Below are 13,075 nucleotides of genomic sequence, written 5' to 3'. Positions count from 1 at the left end.
ACTAGTGGTTTCTAGCATTTTATGCTTGTTAGTCATTTGTCTTTTTTATTTTGTACATTTCCTGTTTGTGTCTTGACACTTTTATTGGGATATGTATTCATTTTGGTTTCAGACTTGGAAGTAAAAGCAGGATGATGGACAGGAAGTGACTACTGAGTAATGGAGATATTCTGGTGGAATTGTGAGAAAGGTCAGAGAGGAAAATGTGTATTTAGTTTTAGTACAGAGCCATAAGTTTTAAAGCTACGAGAGTGAATACTTTATTAAGTATATTTTAAGAAAGAGCAAAGGCTAAAGAACTTATTCTTGGGAAACATCCACAATCTTGGGTACATGGTGAATCAGAAAAACTCAAAGAGATAGAAGAGGAATGAGGAGAGCAGTGTGTTTAGAAACAACAGGAAAACCTTTTTTCAAGGATGACTATCAAGTGTTCCAGACAGGAGAAGCAAGAAATGAGACCTGGTATTGATTTGGCCATGGGAGGATTAGAAATGATCTTGAAAGTGAGGTGGGCAACAGTTGAGCCTACTCTCGAATGTTGTCTTACATTTAGAGCTTATTTCTTGCTTTGTCCAGTTTGACATTGTCCTCTGTGGCCCTGTGAGGTTATCAGAGCCAGGTAATGATGAGAAAGATGCCCAAGAATTTTTGTAGATGTGAGCAGGCACAGACTCACTCCAGCCAGGGAAACAGATCAGCTTGCATCCTAAGGCCTTCCAGAAACTTCTGGGCTTCTCTCTCAGGAACTTTGTTACCCTCCTGTCTCCCAATGGCTTCAGGTGGAAGAAAGTAAAATCATGAGTGCTTTTTTCTAAGTCTCAAGCACAACAGCAGGAAAGTTAAGTTTCTAAGTTATGTCACCACAGGAGCAGTCTTAGAACATAAAAAATCTTGGCATTTATATTTCATGTCACTATAATTCTTGACACTTACTGCATAATTATATAAAATAATTGATAGTTCCCCTGTATTTCCTTTCTAAATTTCTATCTTCTCTTTCTTTTTTTCTCCTTTTATTTACCATCACATATTTCTAGTGACTATACTAAGAGTAATTGGATAACTCATGTAGACACAAGCACAAAAATAAACTAGTTTTCTGACAATTTCCAGAAACAGCTTACATTTTTTAAGACTAGCAGTCATAATAGCTTCTTTATCTTTTTTTTTTTTTTTTGGTGTGTGTGTGTGTGTGTGTATGTGCATCTGAACTACACTGTCAGCCCTTTTTAGTAAGCGTTTTTTTTGTTTGTTTGAAATTGGGTCTCCCTAAGTTTCTGAGGGCAGCCTTGAACCTGCGATCTTCCTGTCTCAGCTTCCCAAATGCTTAGATTACAGGCTTGCTTCACTATGCCTGGCTGGTGATTGCTTCTGACAGTAGACGTGTGTGCTTTTTCTACCTGTAGCTCTCATCCTGCAAGTCCATTGACCCTCATAGGAGAGAAAGCAAGAGGAAAATATCCCCATTCCTGTGTCTCTCACTGGTCATGAATATCTAGAAGCAGTCATGGCAAACTTTCTTCTCTTTAGTATTTATTTCATGTTTTCTCACTACATTTCATTTCTAAAGTTCACATCTTACAATAAATAGCAGAGAGTTGTAGCCCAGGGCCTTCATATTTTAAAGACAAGTTTACATAATAACTAACTTCTAGCAGATAGGCTAAAACACCCAAGGACACGGGAGGACAACACAGGCCTCTGTCAAAGAGGGAATATGCCATGTGACCCCTGACTTTGTTAGCCAAGTAACAACATCTTGGTTGTAACAAAGGCTTGCACCAGGAGATAATGGGAGGGCCCACACCTGCATCAGGTCAGGAGCAGATTAAAAGACTTTTGGTCAAGTAGGATGAGAGATAGTGAATCCTTATAAAAGCTGTTTTGTGTTCAAAAACTTTAGTGTCTTATCTTCAGGGCACTCCACTGCATCCCTCTGATGCAGTGCTTTATTATTCTGTCCCTTCTTTCTACCTTTGTAATAATAAATTTGCTTAAGCTTGCAGCAAAAGAAAAAAAAAGAATGTGGACAAACTAAATTCACATCCTGCTTTGCTGCTTAATAGCTCAGTGACCCAGAAAAGTTCTAGTCTCTGTTTATCTATAAAATAAACACACACACACACACACACACACACACACACACACACACACACACCGACTTAAGAGTTATTCAAAGGAATATGTTAATTGCTCAACATCATCAGTTCTGTCTGTCTTGTGAATCTAGAAATGACCTCTTGTGACAGAAAATTCAAATAGTAAACCACTGTAATTTTGACGGCAACTAATTCCTTAATGACCACCTCATTTTGTACTGAATGAGATAGAATGAGTAGCTTATAAAGGGAAAGAGAAGGCTGCTGGCATGGAAGGCACAGTGGTTTGGACGCAGATTTGTTGTTCAAGATATACTATCCATCACCTTCAGTTTAAAATTAAGAAGAGATTTAAAAGTCCAAGGTAACCCTGAAACTGTATTCCGAGAGAACCACGTGCAAGAGAGTCTCCTTAAACACTCAAAATCGATTGGAGTCTTACCCAGAAAAAGCAACAAAGGAGGTGTAATGTCAGTAAGTCTCCGTGCTGTGAGCGGCGCTGCCTGATCTTTGAGAGCCCATCAAGAGATTCTATTTTGTACTGCACGAAATCAGCTCAAGAGCAGGGTTGAATATAAGCTCACAGTTCATGACCACCATCTCCCTCCCAAGAATAAACGTTCTTTTCTAACTGGGAAATTGAATGTCCCCTTTTCCGTATGTGGCATTTTATAATGTGATAAAAAAAATCTAGGTCTGTTATGTTTTAATTTGATCATCTTTGATATCAGAACTTAAGAGAATCATTTCCTTTATTCACTGAAACATCTTGTTTTCTTTGTATATTATATTGGGGCCCTTTTATAATAAAATAAATGGTAAAGTTTAATAGGAATTCTTTAATCACTGAGAAGTGTTAATCCTAAGAAAAATGAGAGTATATATATATATATATATGAGTTATATGTCTGGAATTTATTGTGTGATGAGGAGGATAGATTTTGTATAAGTAGAGAAGGAAAGAAAAATTATTATTATCAGTAGAGGAAAGAGGGAAGAGGATGAAGGAAGAGGGGGGAGGGGTAGAGAAGATAGAACTGGAGGATATTATGTTAAGTGAGATTAGTCAGTCACAAAAAAATTAGAAATCAGATGCTTTCCCTATTATGTGAAAGCTCGGGAGAAATGGGTAGCAGGAGGAACTCTAGATGAAGAAGGATATTTTATAGATGAGCAAGTAAGGTGACCTAAAGAACGGAGGGGAGGGGAGAAGCGGAAAACTCTCTAAAGCATATGATGTACTTAAACAAACATATCAAAGTCAATCACTAAGCCAAGCATGGGAAGGAGGAAGGGAGAGGGAATGGGGTGGGGATTGGGGAAGGGCTAATTAGGTGATATGTGCATGTATGCCTCCACCATCTTTTGTCCTATTAAGATGTATGACTACAATGCACCAACAAAAATTTAAAATTTTAAAAATTAAAAGTCAATATCTGGCAAATATTATTTAAAACAGATCTTGTGATCTAGTAAGTGCTATATGAATAAATTTGAAAAACAAGCTACAACATCATATATTAACTGATCTACCACACCTTAGGGTGTTTGTGTGGCTGCCTCTTTATTTTATGTGTATTTCCTCATCTTGTTTCTAAATATTGTCCACCACTACTAAGCAAAAAATAAAAATAAAAAATACTTTTAGTAATTTACACTATGCGTTAAAATATGTTCTATTCTAACATCAAGGTTTTTGTTTTTTTGTTTGTTTGTTTGTTTGCTTTGTTTTGCTTTTTTTGTAAACCTTCAGACTTTACTCCATTTTTAAAATGACTGAAAACAAGTCTTATCTTAATCATTATACAGATTTCCCAGTTGGAATGACTATGTAACTAACATCTTTCTTCTCTAAGCCTATAAAAAGCATTTGCTAAAAGAGGAGTTATCCATTAGATTAATTGGAGCTGGTATAGCCATTTTTAGCAAATGAAAATACAGAACATTTAATTAAATCCGAATGTGAGATAAACAAGAAAAATTTTTAAGTGTAAGTATGGCCCATGTAATATATTTAGCATACAAAAAATTGTTGTTTATCTGAGATTCTAATTTAAGTGGACATCTGCATTTAATCTGGCAATCTTACATAAATCTGGAAGGGAAAACTGTGAACGTTTTTTAAATTAATTAAATTATATTGTATAAATACATATATTACTAATGAAATTATATTAAGCAGATATATTTTTGCATAATTTTAGTTCTTGGATTAGTATCATCAGAATATTGCTTTTATTAATGAAACAAGAACAATTCATTCTTCTTTTATCTCTTCACTTTAAAAAACTTACAATGTGAAAGAACATTTCTTCTATCAAGTCTGCTTTGTAATTATAGAAACTAAAAACCCAACCAAATGAAAAATTACACCACGTAAAAATGAGATGAAGCTAGAAACTTGCTTTTTCTGTGCTAAAGCAGTTTGGCAAAAATGAAAAGAGATATTACATGAATAGCACTTTGTTTCCGAAGTGAATTTTGATGGAGCAGGTATATAATACCATTAATCACCTCAATAGTGTTATAATACAGGCTTTCCAAGTCAACTTCCTTGATTTAAGTAACATCATTTAAACTTGACTATCAACTACTCTTACCAAACAATGTTTTGATTAGTGAAATTGGAGAAATAATTCACAGGACTTTCACAGATGCCTATTCACATTCTAAGTGAATATTAGTGCTGAATATTTTCATCTGGTCTCTGACCTGGAGAAATTTCACAGAAATAGCAAGAATCTTAACATTTGCATGTCCCTGTTTTTTTTTCCATAGGAAGAACACTTATGTCATATTCTTTTTGAAAGACTCAGAATAATGTCAGCACCCTAGAATATATGACTACAGGATACCATCAACTCTAAAATAGCTGTGCCTCTCTACTACCAAGCTACTTCTTCTCTGCTTTATCTGATACTGTGAAAGTATTCCTAAAAACAAAAAGCAAAGCAGACTTGGTGTCTCTAGATATGGACTGCTAAGGTATGATGCCAAGCCATAGTGGGAAGAAATAATAATTATCCTTATCATTCCTACAGTAGCTTAATATATACCAATATCTACAAGGGTATGATAGTGAACTTTGGTTGTCTACTTGACTGAATTTAGTAAAAATTTGGTAAAGAATTGAGTTGGCCAGCTGGAGGCAGGTGGGAGGAAGCCCCACCCTGAATGTGGGCAGTGCCATGCACTAGGGTAGGGGTCTGGATGCAACAAAAAGTGAAAGAAGGGGAACGTTCCATCACTCTTCTTGAGTAGGTATGTGTTTTTTTTTTCTACTGGCATCACCCATAAATGTCAGGCAACAGATTCTTCAGCCTTGGAATGGGGTCTGGCACCAGCTACTCTCCAGGGAGCTTCCAGGTCTTCAGCCTCAGACTGGGGCTGCATCCCCAGCCTCTCTTGTCCTGAGGCTTCCTGCTTCTTGACTGAGCAGCTACGGGTGTCCACAGCTTTTCAGCCTGCAGGCCGCCTTGATGGGACTATCCTGCTTCTGACCCTAAAAGCCAGTCAGAATATATATATACATATATATGAATATACATATGAATATATAATCATTTATATCATTTATGACATATGTAATATGTCTGATACATGTATGTGAATATATACAGAATATGTATATATACATGCTATATATGTATGTATGTATATGCATATATATTACATATATATTTATATATATGTATGTATTCTGTTGGTTCTGTTCCTCTGGAAAACCCTGCTTGAGAGAGGAGAGAGATGGAATTAGAAAGGGTGTGGGAGAAATTAATGCTGATACACAGGATAGCTCCAGCATATTAACTGAAGTTCACTCACTCAATTTGTATTGATTGAGCGCTTAGGCAGCCTTGATTTAAATTAATATTAGGTTAAATGCTTGAGAAAATCCATACACACTACTTATAGGGAAATAATACTTCTAAAGTCATGCATTGTCTTTCCTCCCTATATTGTTTCCTCTCTTAATAATAGTTTATTTTTCATTCTACAGTCTTTTTACCTCTATTTACTTTCTTCAATATAGCCTTCACGATTTCTGCCTTTATAATATCATGACATAATTATATATCATAGCATGTAATATGCTTATAATTATATATAAATGTTATTATATTGTATTAGATTAATGTATACTATAATGTATGATGCTAGTTCTGTAATGAAAACTAGTAGCTGTTCTTCTGTTGCCATTTTTAATTATTCTACATCAAACTATTTCCAACATGTATTTGGATTGTTACTAAAAAATATAGTAATACTTAAGCTCCTTTGTTTTACTAATAAACTCCTAGTTCTGAGAAATACACTTTTAAATATGTTTAAAAGAGCTTTTAATCTCTCCCTCTCAAATATCCAATGCTCAAGCACCTCAATCATTCCCACAGCTGACTTTGACTGAGTTATTTCAAATTTTTAGGCAGCAAGTTACTTTGACCGCCATACAATTCTGGGTTCAGGCTCATGCACTGACCTTTAATTTCCCCCTTTCTTTCCCCATGTTATACTACCTGTCCTTGATCTTGTCTACTTTATCAAGAACAAGCAAACCATACTGTCCTGGTCATAGAGTACATAATCTCAACCACCTTTCATTTATCTCTTGAGTCTACTTCATGCCCTTTTTCCTCTTTATTTCCCTTCTTCATATATTTTCTTCTGAAAGAAATACTTCAAACAACACCTCCGATAGCTCTTTTCATTTTCAATGTAAGTCAATAAGGATTTATGAGAGCTTCCTATTTATGAATATTTTATCACTAGAAACCTAACATTTGGCTTACTAGTATTCCTACCTCATGTATTCAGCACTAGCAAACAATTTGCTTTAATATAAAAGATGCAGAATATTTTGCATTCGTGTTCATCTATAAGAACTGAATATTCAGTTCTGTAGGATTTGACATATTACCATATGTCTTTTTTCCCAGAATTCATGTTATTTGTCTGTTGTGGATCTAGCCTCTGAGTTAAGTATACAACACAAGTTAAGAACCCACTACTTTCCTTAAAAATAAATAAAGCTTTATTGAGATACAATTCACTTGAGATATAATTTACTTGCTACAGTTCACTCATTTAAAGCAATTCCTATGTTAATTAGCTCAATTTAGCCATCCCACAAGGTACACATATTTTAAAACATCATGAACATGATACACATACACATATAGCTTTTATGTGTCCATTAAAAGGTATACAATTTACTGGTTTTTAGTATGTTCACAAAGAGTCGTCATCACCACAGAAAGGACATGCACCTTCATCATCACAACAGAAAGGAACCCTGTACCCTTGAGCTGTCATCTTCTCTTCCCTTGTCATTCATCTCCCATCCTAGGCAACCACTAATTTGCTGTCTGTACACATTTTCTTACTCATGACTTTCATATGAATGGAATCAAATACTGTGTGGACTTTAGTGACTAGTATCTTTCAATTAGGATAATATTTTCAAGTTCATCCAAATTTCTTTCTATGGCTAAAAACATCTATTCCATCATATAGCTATACCATTGTCCACCTGTCCACCTATATAGCTATCCACTGTCTTTTGATGGACATTTGGGGTTTTCCATCTTTGAGCTATTGTGAATAATACTATTATAAACATACATGTGTAATATTTGGTATGGACATATGTTTGATTCTCTTTTACATATATACTAGAAGTGGAATTGCTGAGTCCTGATAGCTTCATTAAATACATGAGGAAGCCGGGTGTGGTGGTGCATGCTTGTAATCCCCGCATTTGGGAGGCTGAGACAGGAGGACCAGCCTCAGCTACTTAGTGAGGCCCTTTGCAACTCAGTGAGACTCTGTTTCAAAATAAAGAATAAATAATAGAGCTGGGTGTGTGGCTCTGAGGTAGAATGCCCCTGGGTTCCATCCCTAGTCCTAAAAAAAAAAAAAAAAAAAAAGATTTGAGGAACTACCAAGAACAGAAACTTTCCTGTTCCCAACAAACAACAAGGTACAAAGATTCCTATTTCTAAGCATCATCACTGACACTACTTATCTGAATGTTTTATTCTCATCATTCTGTATATTTGCAGTGGCATCTAATTGTGTTTCTGATTTGCTTTCCCTTGCTAATTAATGGTGTTAAGCATCTTTTATGGGCTTATTAGTCATTTGTATAAATTCCTTGGGAAATTTTCTAAGGAGATATTTTGTTCATTTATAAATTGGACATTTGGTGGTGTTTTGTTATTGGGCCATTTCTTACTGATTGTAAATATAAGTCTTTTAACAAATATGTATTTTGGGGTTACCCACTCTGGGAACCCCTCCCCTTTTGGGGAGCTGTTCTCTCTCTCGCAGGTCGTGTTGGCCCTGAGAGAAGGCAGAGTGCATCTGAAGGCACGTGGCTCGGGCGACTCTCGAGTAGTGACCTGAAGGCCTCTGCTGGACATCATGGCTGGCCAGGCCCCTAGGGGTGACCTGTACCTCTTTTCTGGCAGATCGCGTGGACTCTGGGAGAAAGTAGTTTGCAACTGATGGGCACTTGGCTCGGGCGACACTCCGGTAGTGACCCTGAAGGCAGCTACTGGACCCCGGAGTTCCGACCGCCCCTATGGGGTGTTCGGCCACTTTTCTCTACCCCCTTCTGGCAGATCGCGTGGACTCCGGAAGAAAGCAGTCTGCACCTGAAGGCAATTCGGCTTGGGCTACTCTCAAGCATTGTCCTGAAGGCAGCTGCTGGACCCAGAGTTCCAGCCCCTTTGGGGGTGTTCAGCCACCCTTGCCCCATTCCCCGCTGCTTCCAATAAACCTTTTACTCCCCTTCAAAAAAATAAATATGTATTTTGCATATATTTCTCCATTTTACTTTTTTCTTAATGATGTGCCTTACTATGCAGAAATTTTTTTTTTTTTTTTTTTTTTTTTTTTTTTTTGGTGGTACTGGGGTCTGGGGTTCCTGGAAGCCCTTCTACCTCCGGGCTACACTCCCAGACCTATTTTTACATTTTTATTTGGAAACAGGGTCTCCTAAGCCAGCGCGCGTGGCTGGCTTCGAACCTGCGCGATCCTCCTGTTTCTGCCTCCCAAGCGCGGGGATTACAAGTGTGCGCCACCACGCCCGGCCAGAAATTTTAATTTTACAAAGTTAACTATCCTTTTTTTTTTTTTTTGCTCATACTTTTGGTGTCATACGTGAAGATTTTTTGCAAAATCAAATTATTGAGAATTTTATACCTGTGCTTTCTTGTAAAATAATTAGTTTTATTTCTTACATTTAGGTTTTTTGGTTTATTTTGAGTTCATTTGAGTTCATGTGCATAATAGTGTGAGGTAAGAGTCCAACTTTAGAGCCAGGCATGGTGGTGCACGCTTGTGATCCCAGCATTCGGGAGGCTGAGACATGAAGGATTGAGGTTCATGGACAGCCTCAGCTACTTAGTGAGGCCCTCTGCAGCTCAGTGAGACCCGGTTTCAAAATAAAGAATAAAAAATAGGGCAGGGGGTGGAGCTCGGAGGTCAAATGCCCCTGGATTCCATCCCGAGACCCGCAAAAAAAAAAAAAAAAAAAAGAGTCCAACTTTATTATTTTGCATACGAATACCCAGTTGACTCTGTAACTTTTGTTGGAAAAACTGTTCTCCCCATTGAATGGTTTGTCACCCCTGTCAAAAATTGGTTGACTATAGATGCATAAGTTTACTTCTGCATTTTTCGGTTTTATTTCATTCATCTTTCTACCTATCTTTGTGTCAGTATTACATTGTCCAGATTAATACTACCTTGTACTAAGTTTTAAAATCAGGAATTGTGAGTCCTCTTACTTTTTTTCTCGTTTTCCTGGATTGTTTTGGTTATTCCATATTTCTTTAAATTCCAGATAACTTTTATTTTTTCAAATTTTTATTGGTGCATTGTAGTCTTACATCTTAATGGAGGACAAGATGGTAGATATCGTCCCCTAAGACTCCGACCCGCAGGGGCTTAGAGAACGACACAGACACCTCTTCAGCTGAAATATGAATTCTTCTTTAATGGATCCTTAATATGTTTCTTCTTCATATGTCTCTCAATATGTCTAATATGTCTGACAATGCGTACAACAAGCACAATATATATCAGCATCAAAATCCCTCCCTCTATTCCCTACCAACCCCAAGCTTCCACAGCTAGGGCATGCACATTTCTGACTTTCTAATAGGCAGGCTGGTGGTAGCACGAGGTGCTGCGTCACTGATCATTCTGCAGGCACGTAGCATGGCACACTGCGCATGCTCAAGGAGACGTCCATCTTGTGAGTCTCATGACTTGGCTGCAAGCCTAGGCACCATCTTGAATCCACGCTGGCAACAAGCCTGGGTGCCATCTCGGTCCAGCCGAGTGGGCCCCGACAGGTAGAGGCATACATGCACACATCACCCAATTAGCCCTTATCCAATTCCCACCTCACTCCCTCCCCCCAACACATTTACATCATTTACAGGGAAATGGATGGAACTGGAAAACATGTTAAGTGAGATTAGTCAGTCACAAAAAGTAAGAAATTGGATGTTCTCCTTAATATGCTAAAGCTAGCGAGATAATGGATCATAGGAGGAACTCTAGATGAAGAAGATACAATAGATGAGCAAATAAGGGGACCTAACTGGGGAGATGGGAGGGGGAAGAGGGAAATTCTCAATGTACATGATGTACATTCGCAAACATATCAAAATCAATCACTAATCCGGATGACTTTTAGACTCAGCTTGCCAGTTTCTATTAAAAGTCAGCTAAGATTCTGATGAAGATTGTGGGGAATTTACCTATTTGTTAACATCAAAGAGTGTGAGACTTGTCAAATGCTTTTTCTGTATCTGTTGAAATCATCATGTGATTTTTGTACTTGGATCTATTTATGTGATAAATTACATTTATTAGCTTGCTTATGTTGAACCAGCCTTATGTACTTGGAGTGAAATCATTTTGGTCGTAGTGTGCACTCTTCTAAATGTAGTTTGGAAGAATTGCTAGTATTTTACTAAGAAATTTTGCATCTGTGTTTATCAAGGTTATTGGTTTGTAATTTTCTTTCCCGAGGTATCTTTATTAGGTTTGGGTATCAATCTGATACTGGCTTCATAAAATGACTTCAGAAGTATGCTATCTCTTTCTACTTCAGGGAATAATTTGAGAAGCATTATGCTTAGTTCTTTTAGAGTCTTGTAGAATTCAGGTGGAAATCTGTCTAGTTCTGGACTTTTTTTTGTTGGAAGGCTCTTCATTGCTTCTTCATTTTCTCTCTCTCTTTTTTTTTTTTTTTGGTCTATTTATGTTTTCTAAATCCTCTGGCTTCAATTTGGGATGGTTGTACACATCTAGAAATTTACTGATTTCTTCGAAGTTTTCCAGTTTATTGAAATACACGTTTTCAAAATATTTTCAAATAATCCTATGGATTTTCATGCTGTCTCTGGTCATATCTCCTTTTCATCTCTTACTTTAGTAATTTGAGTCAATTCTTTCTTTCTTTTGGAATTTTACTCAGCCATAAAGAACAAAATTATGTCATTTGCAGGAAAATGGATGAAACTAGAGAATATTATGCTAAGTGAGATCAGCCAGCGACAGAAATTTAAGGGTCAAATTAGAAACTGGACAGAAAATAGGAAATAAAAATAACTTTTTATAAGTTCAAAGAGAGATCAGTAGAATAATGGAAGGGACTGGGGGAGGGAGGTGAGGAGGAGAAAAAGAAGAACTGATGAAGGAAACAATTCAAATAATGCTATGTTCATTTATTAAGATATCACTACCAATCTCACTAATATATACAGATATTGGTGGGTGGTAGAGTGGGATGTGGAGAGAAAAAGCCAAGTGCTGTTATCATGTATGTTGATATCACTTTGAGCCTCATTGTGATGTATGATTACAAAGTACCAAGAAAAGCATAAATACTAATATATAATGCATTGCTTATCATTTGAAATAGTATGTAGTATATACATCCCCATATTTAATGGTAATACTCCAGACTTGGTGGTTGAATAATTTTTAAGATGCAAATTAGAATATACTTGAAATAAAAAAAAGAAATTATATGAGAGTTCTATTTGAAAATTAGTGTTCAGTTTATGCTTCATAAAACTGAATACTCTACTATGAAGGTATTCAATAGCTTTTGCACATTCCCAAACCACACAAAGCCCTCTCATCTCTATGTAAATCTCTCATGTGTTCAATTTTGTACTGTACTAGGTTTAATAATTCAGTGTCATATGCCAATACCTGCAGAAATAAAACTTGAAATTATGGCTTTCAAGTTTCCATTGTTCATCCATGAGTTTAATATGCAGTTGGGTTTCTCCCTTGAATTACAGCTCTGAAAGCATTGCAGCATGCCCACTTCTTCCATCAACTTGACACGTAAGTGTGAAATAATATGTACTACTTTTGAGACTTACAGAGATGGTCTGAAACACACCAGAGAGATCAGAAAGAAATTGTGATGGTTTTGCACAGTGTCCAAGATTGTATTGCAGTTAATGGCACTTGCAGAGTTGGTGGTCTGATAATTAAGTAAGAATCAATCCACAGCTCATGTGTTTGCATACAGTAGTTCTCAATGAGAAATCCTAGGTAGTCACTTGAACTTTTGTGGTGAGGAACTTTCTTGGCAAGGAGCCAAATTCTTCTCTAAAATATGCACAAGTAATTATTGTTGCCTTCTTACATTTAAGGGGACATTTTCCTTTACCACTATTTGTGAAAATGCTGCAAACAATATTTTTTTCAACACTCTGTACTACATTTACAAAATAGGAAGAATAAATACAAATAATGATGAAGGCCAATTCTTTTGTCACATAAAATGAATATGAAAAGGAAACTAGATGTAAAAACTAATTTCTCTCTTTTCTTTGCAAGCTTATTTTTAAATTATTACATCTCAGTTGCTTCAGATGTTTTCTCCTACTCTGACTTGAAAAGCAGCTCTAAATTATTTTATTTAATTTTAGCCT

The sequence above is a fragment of the Muscardinus avellanarius genome, assembly GCF_963383645.1.
Source record: "Muscardinus avellanarius genome assembly, chromosome: 12".
In the NCBI taxonomy this organism is placed as follows: domain Eukaryota; kingdom Metazoa; phylum Chordata; class Mammalia; order Rodentia; family Gliridae; genus Muscardinus; species Muscardinus avellanarius.
This window is presented reverse-complemented; position numbering follows the sequence as displayed.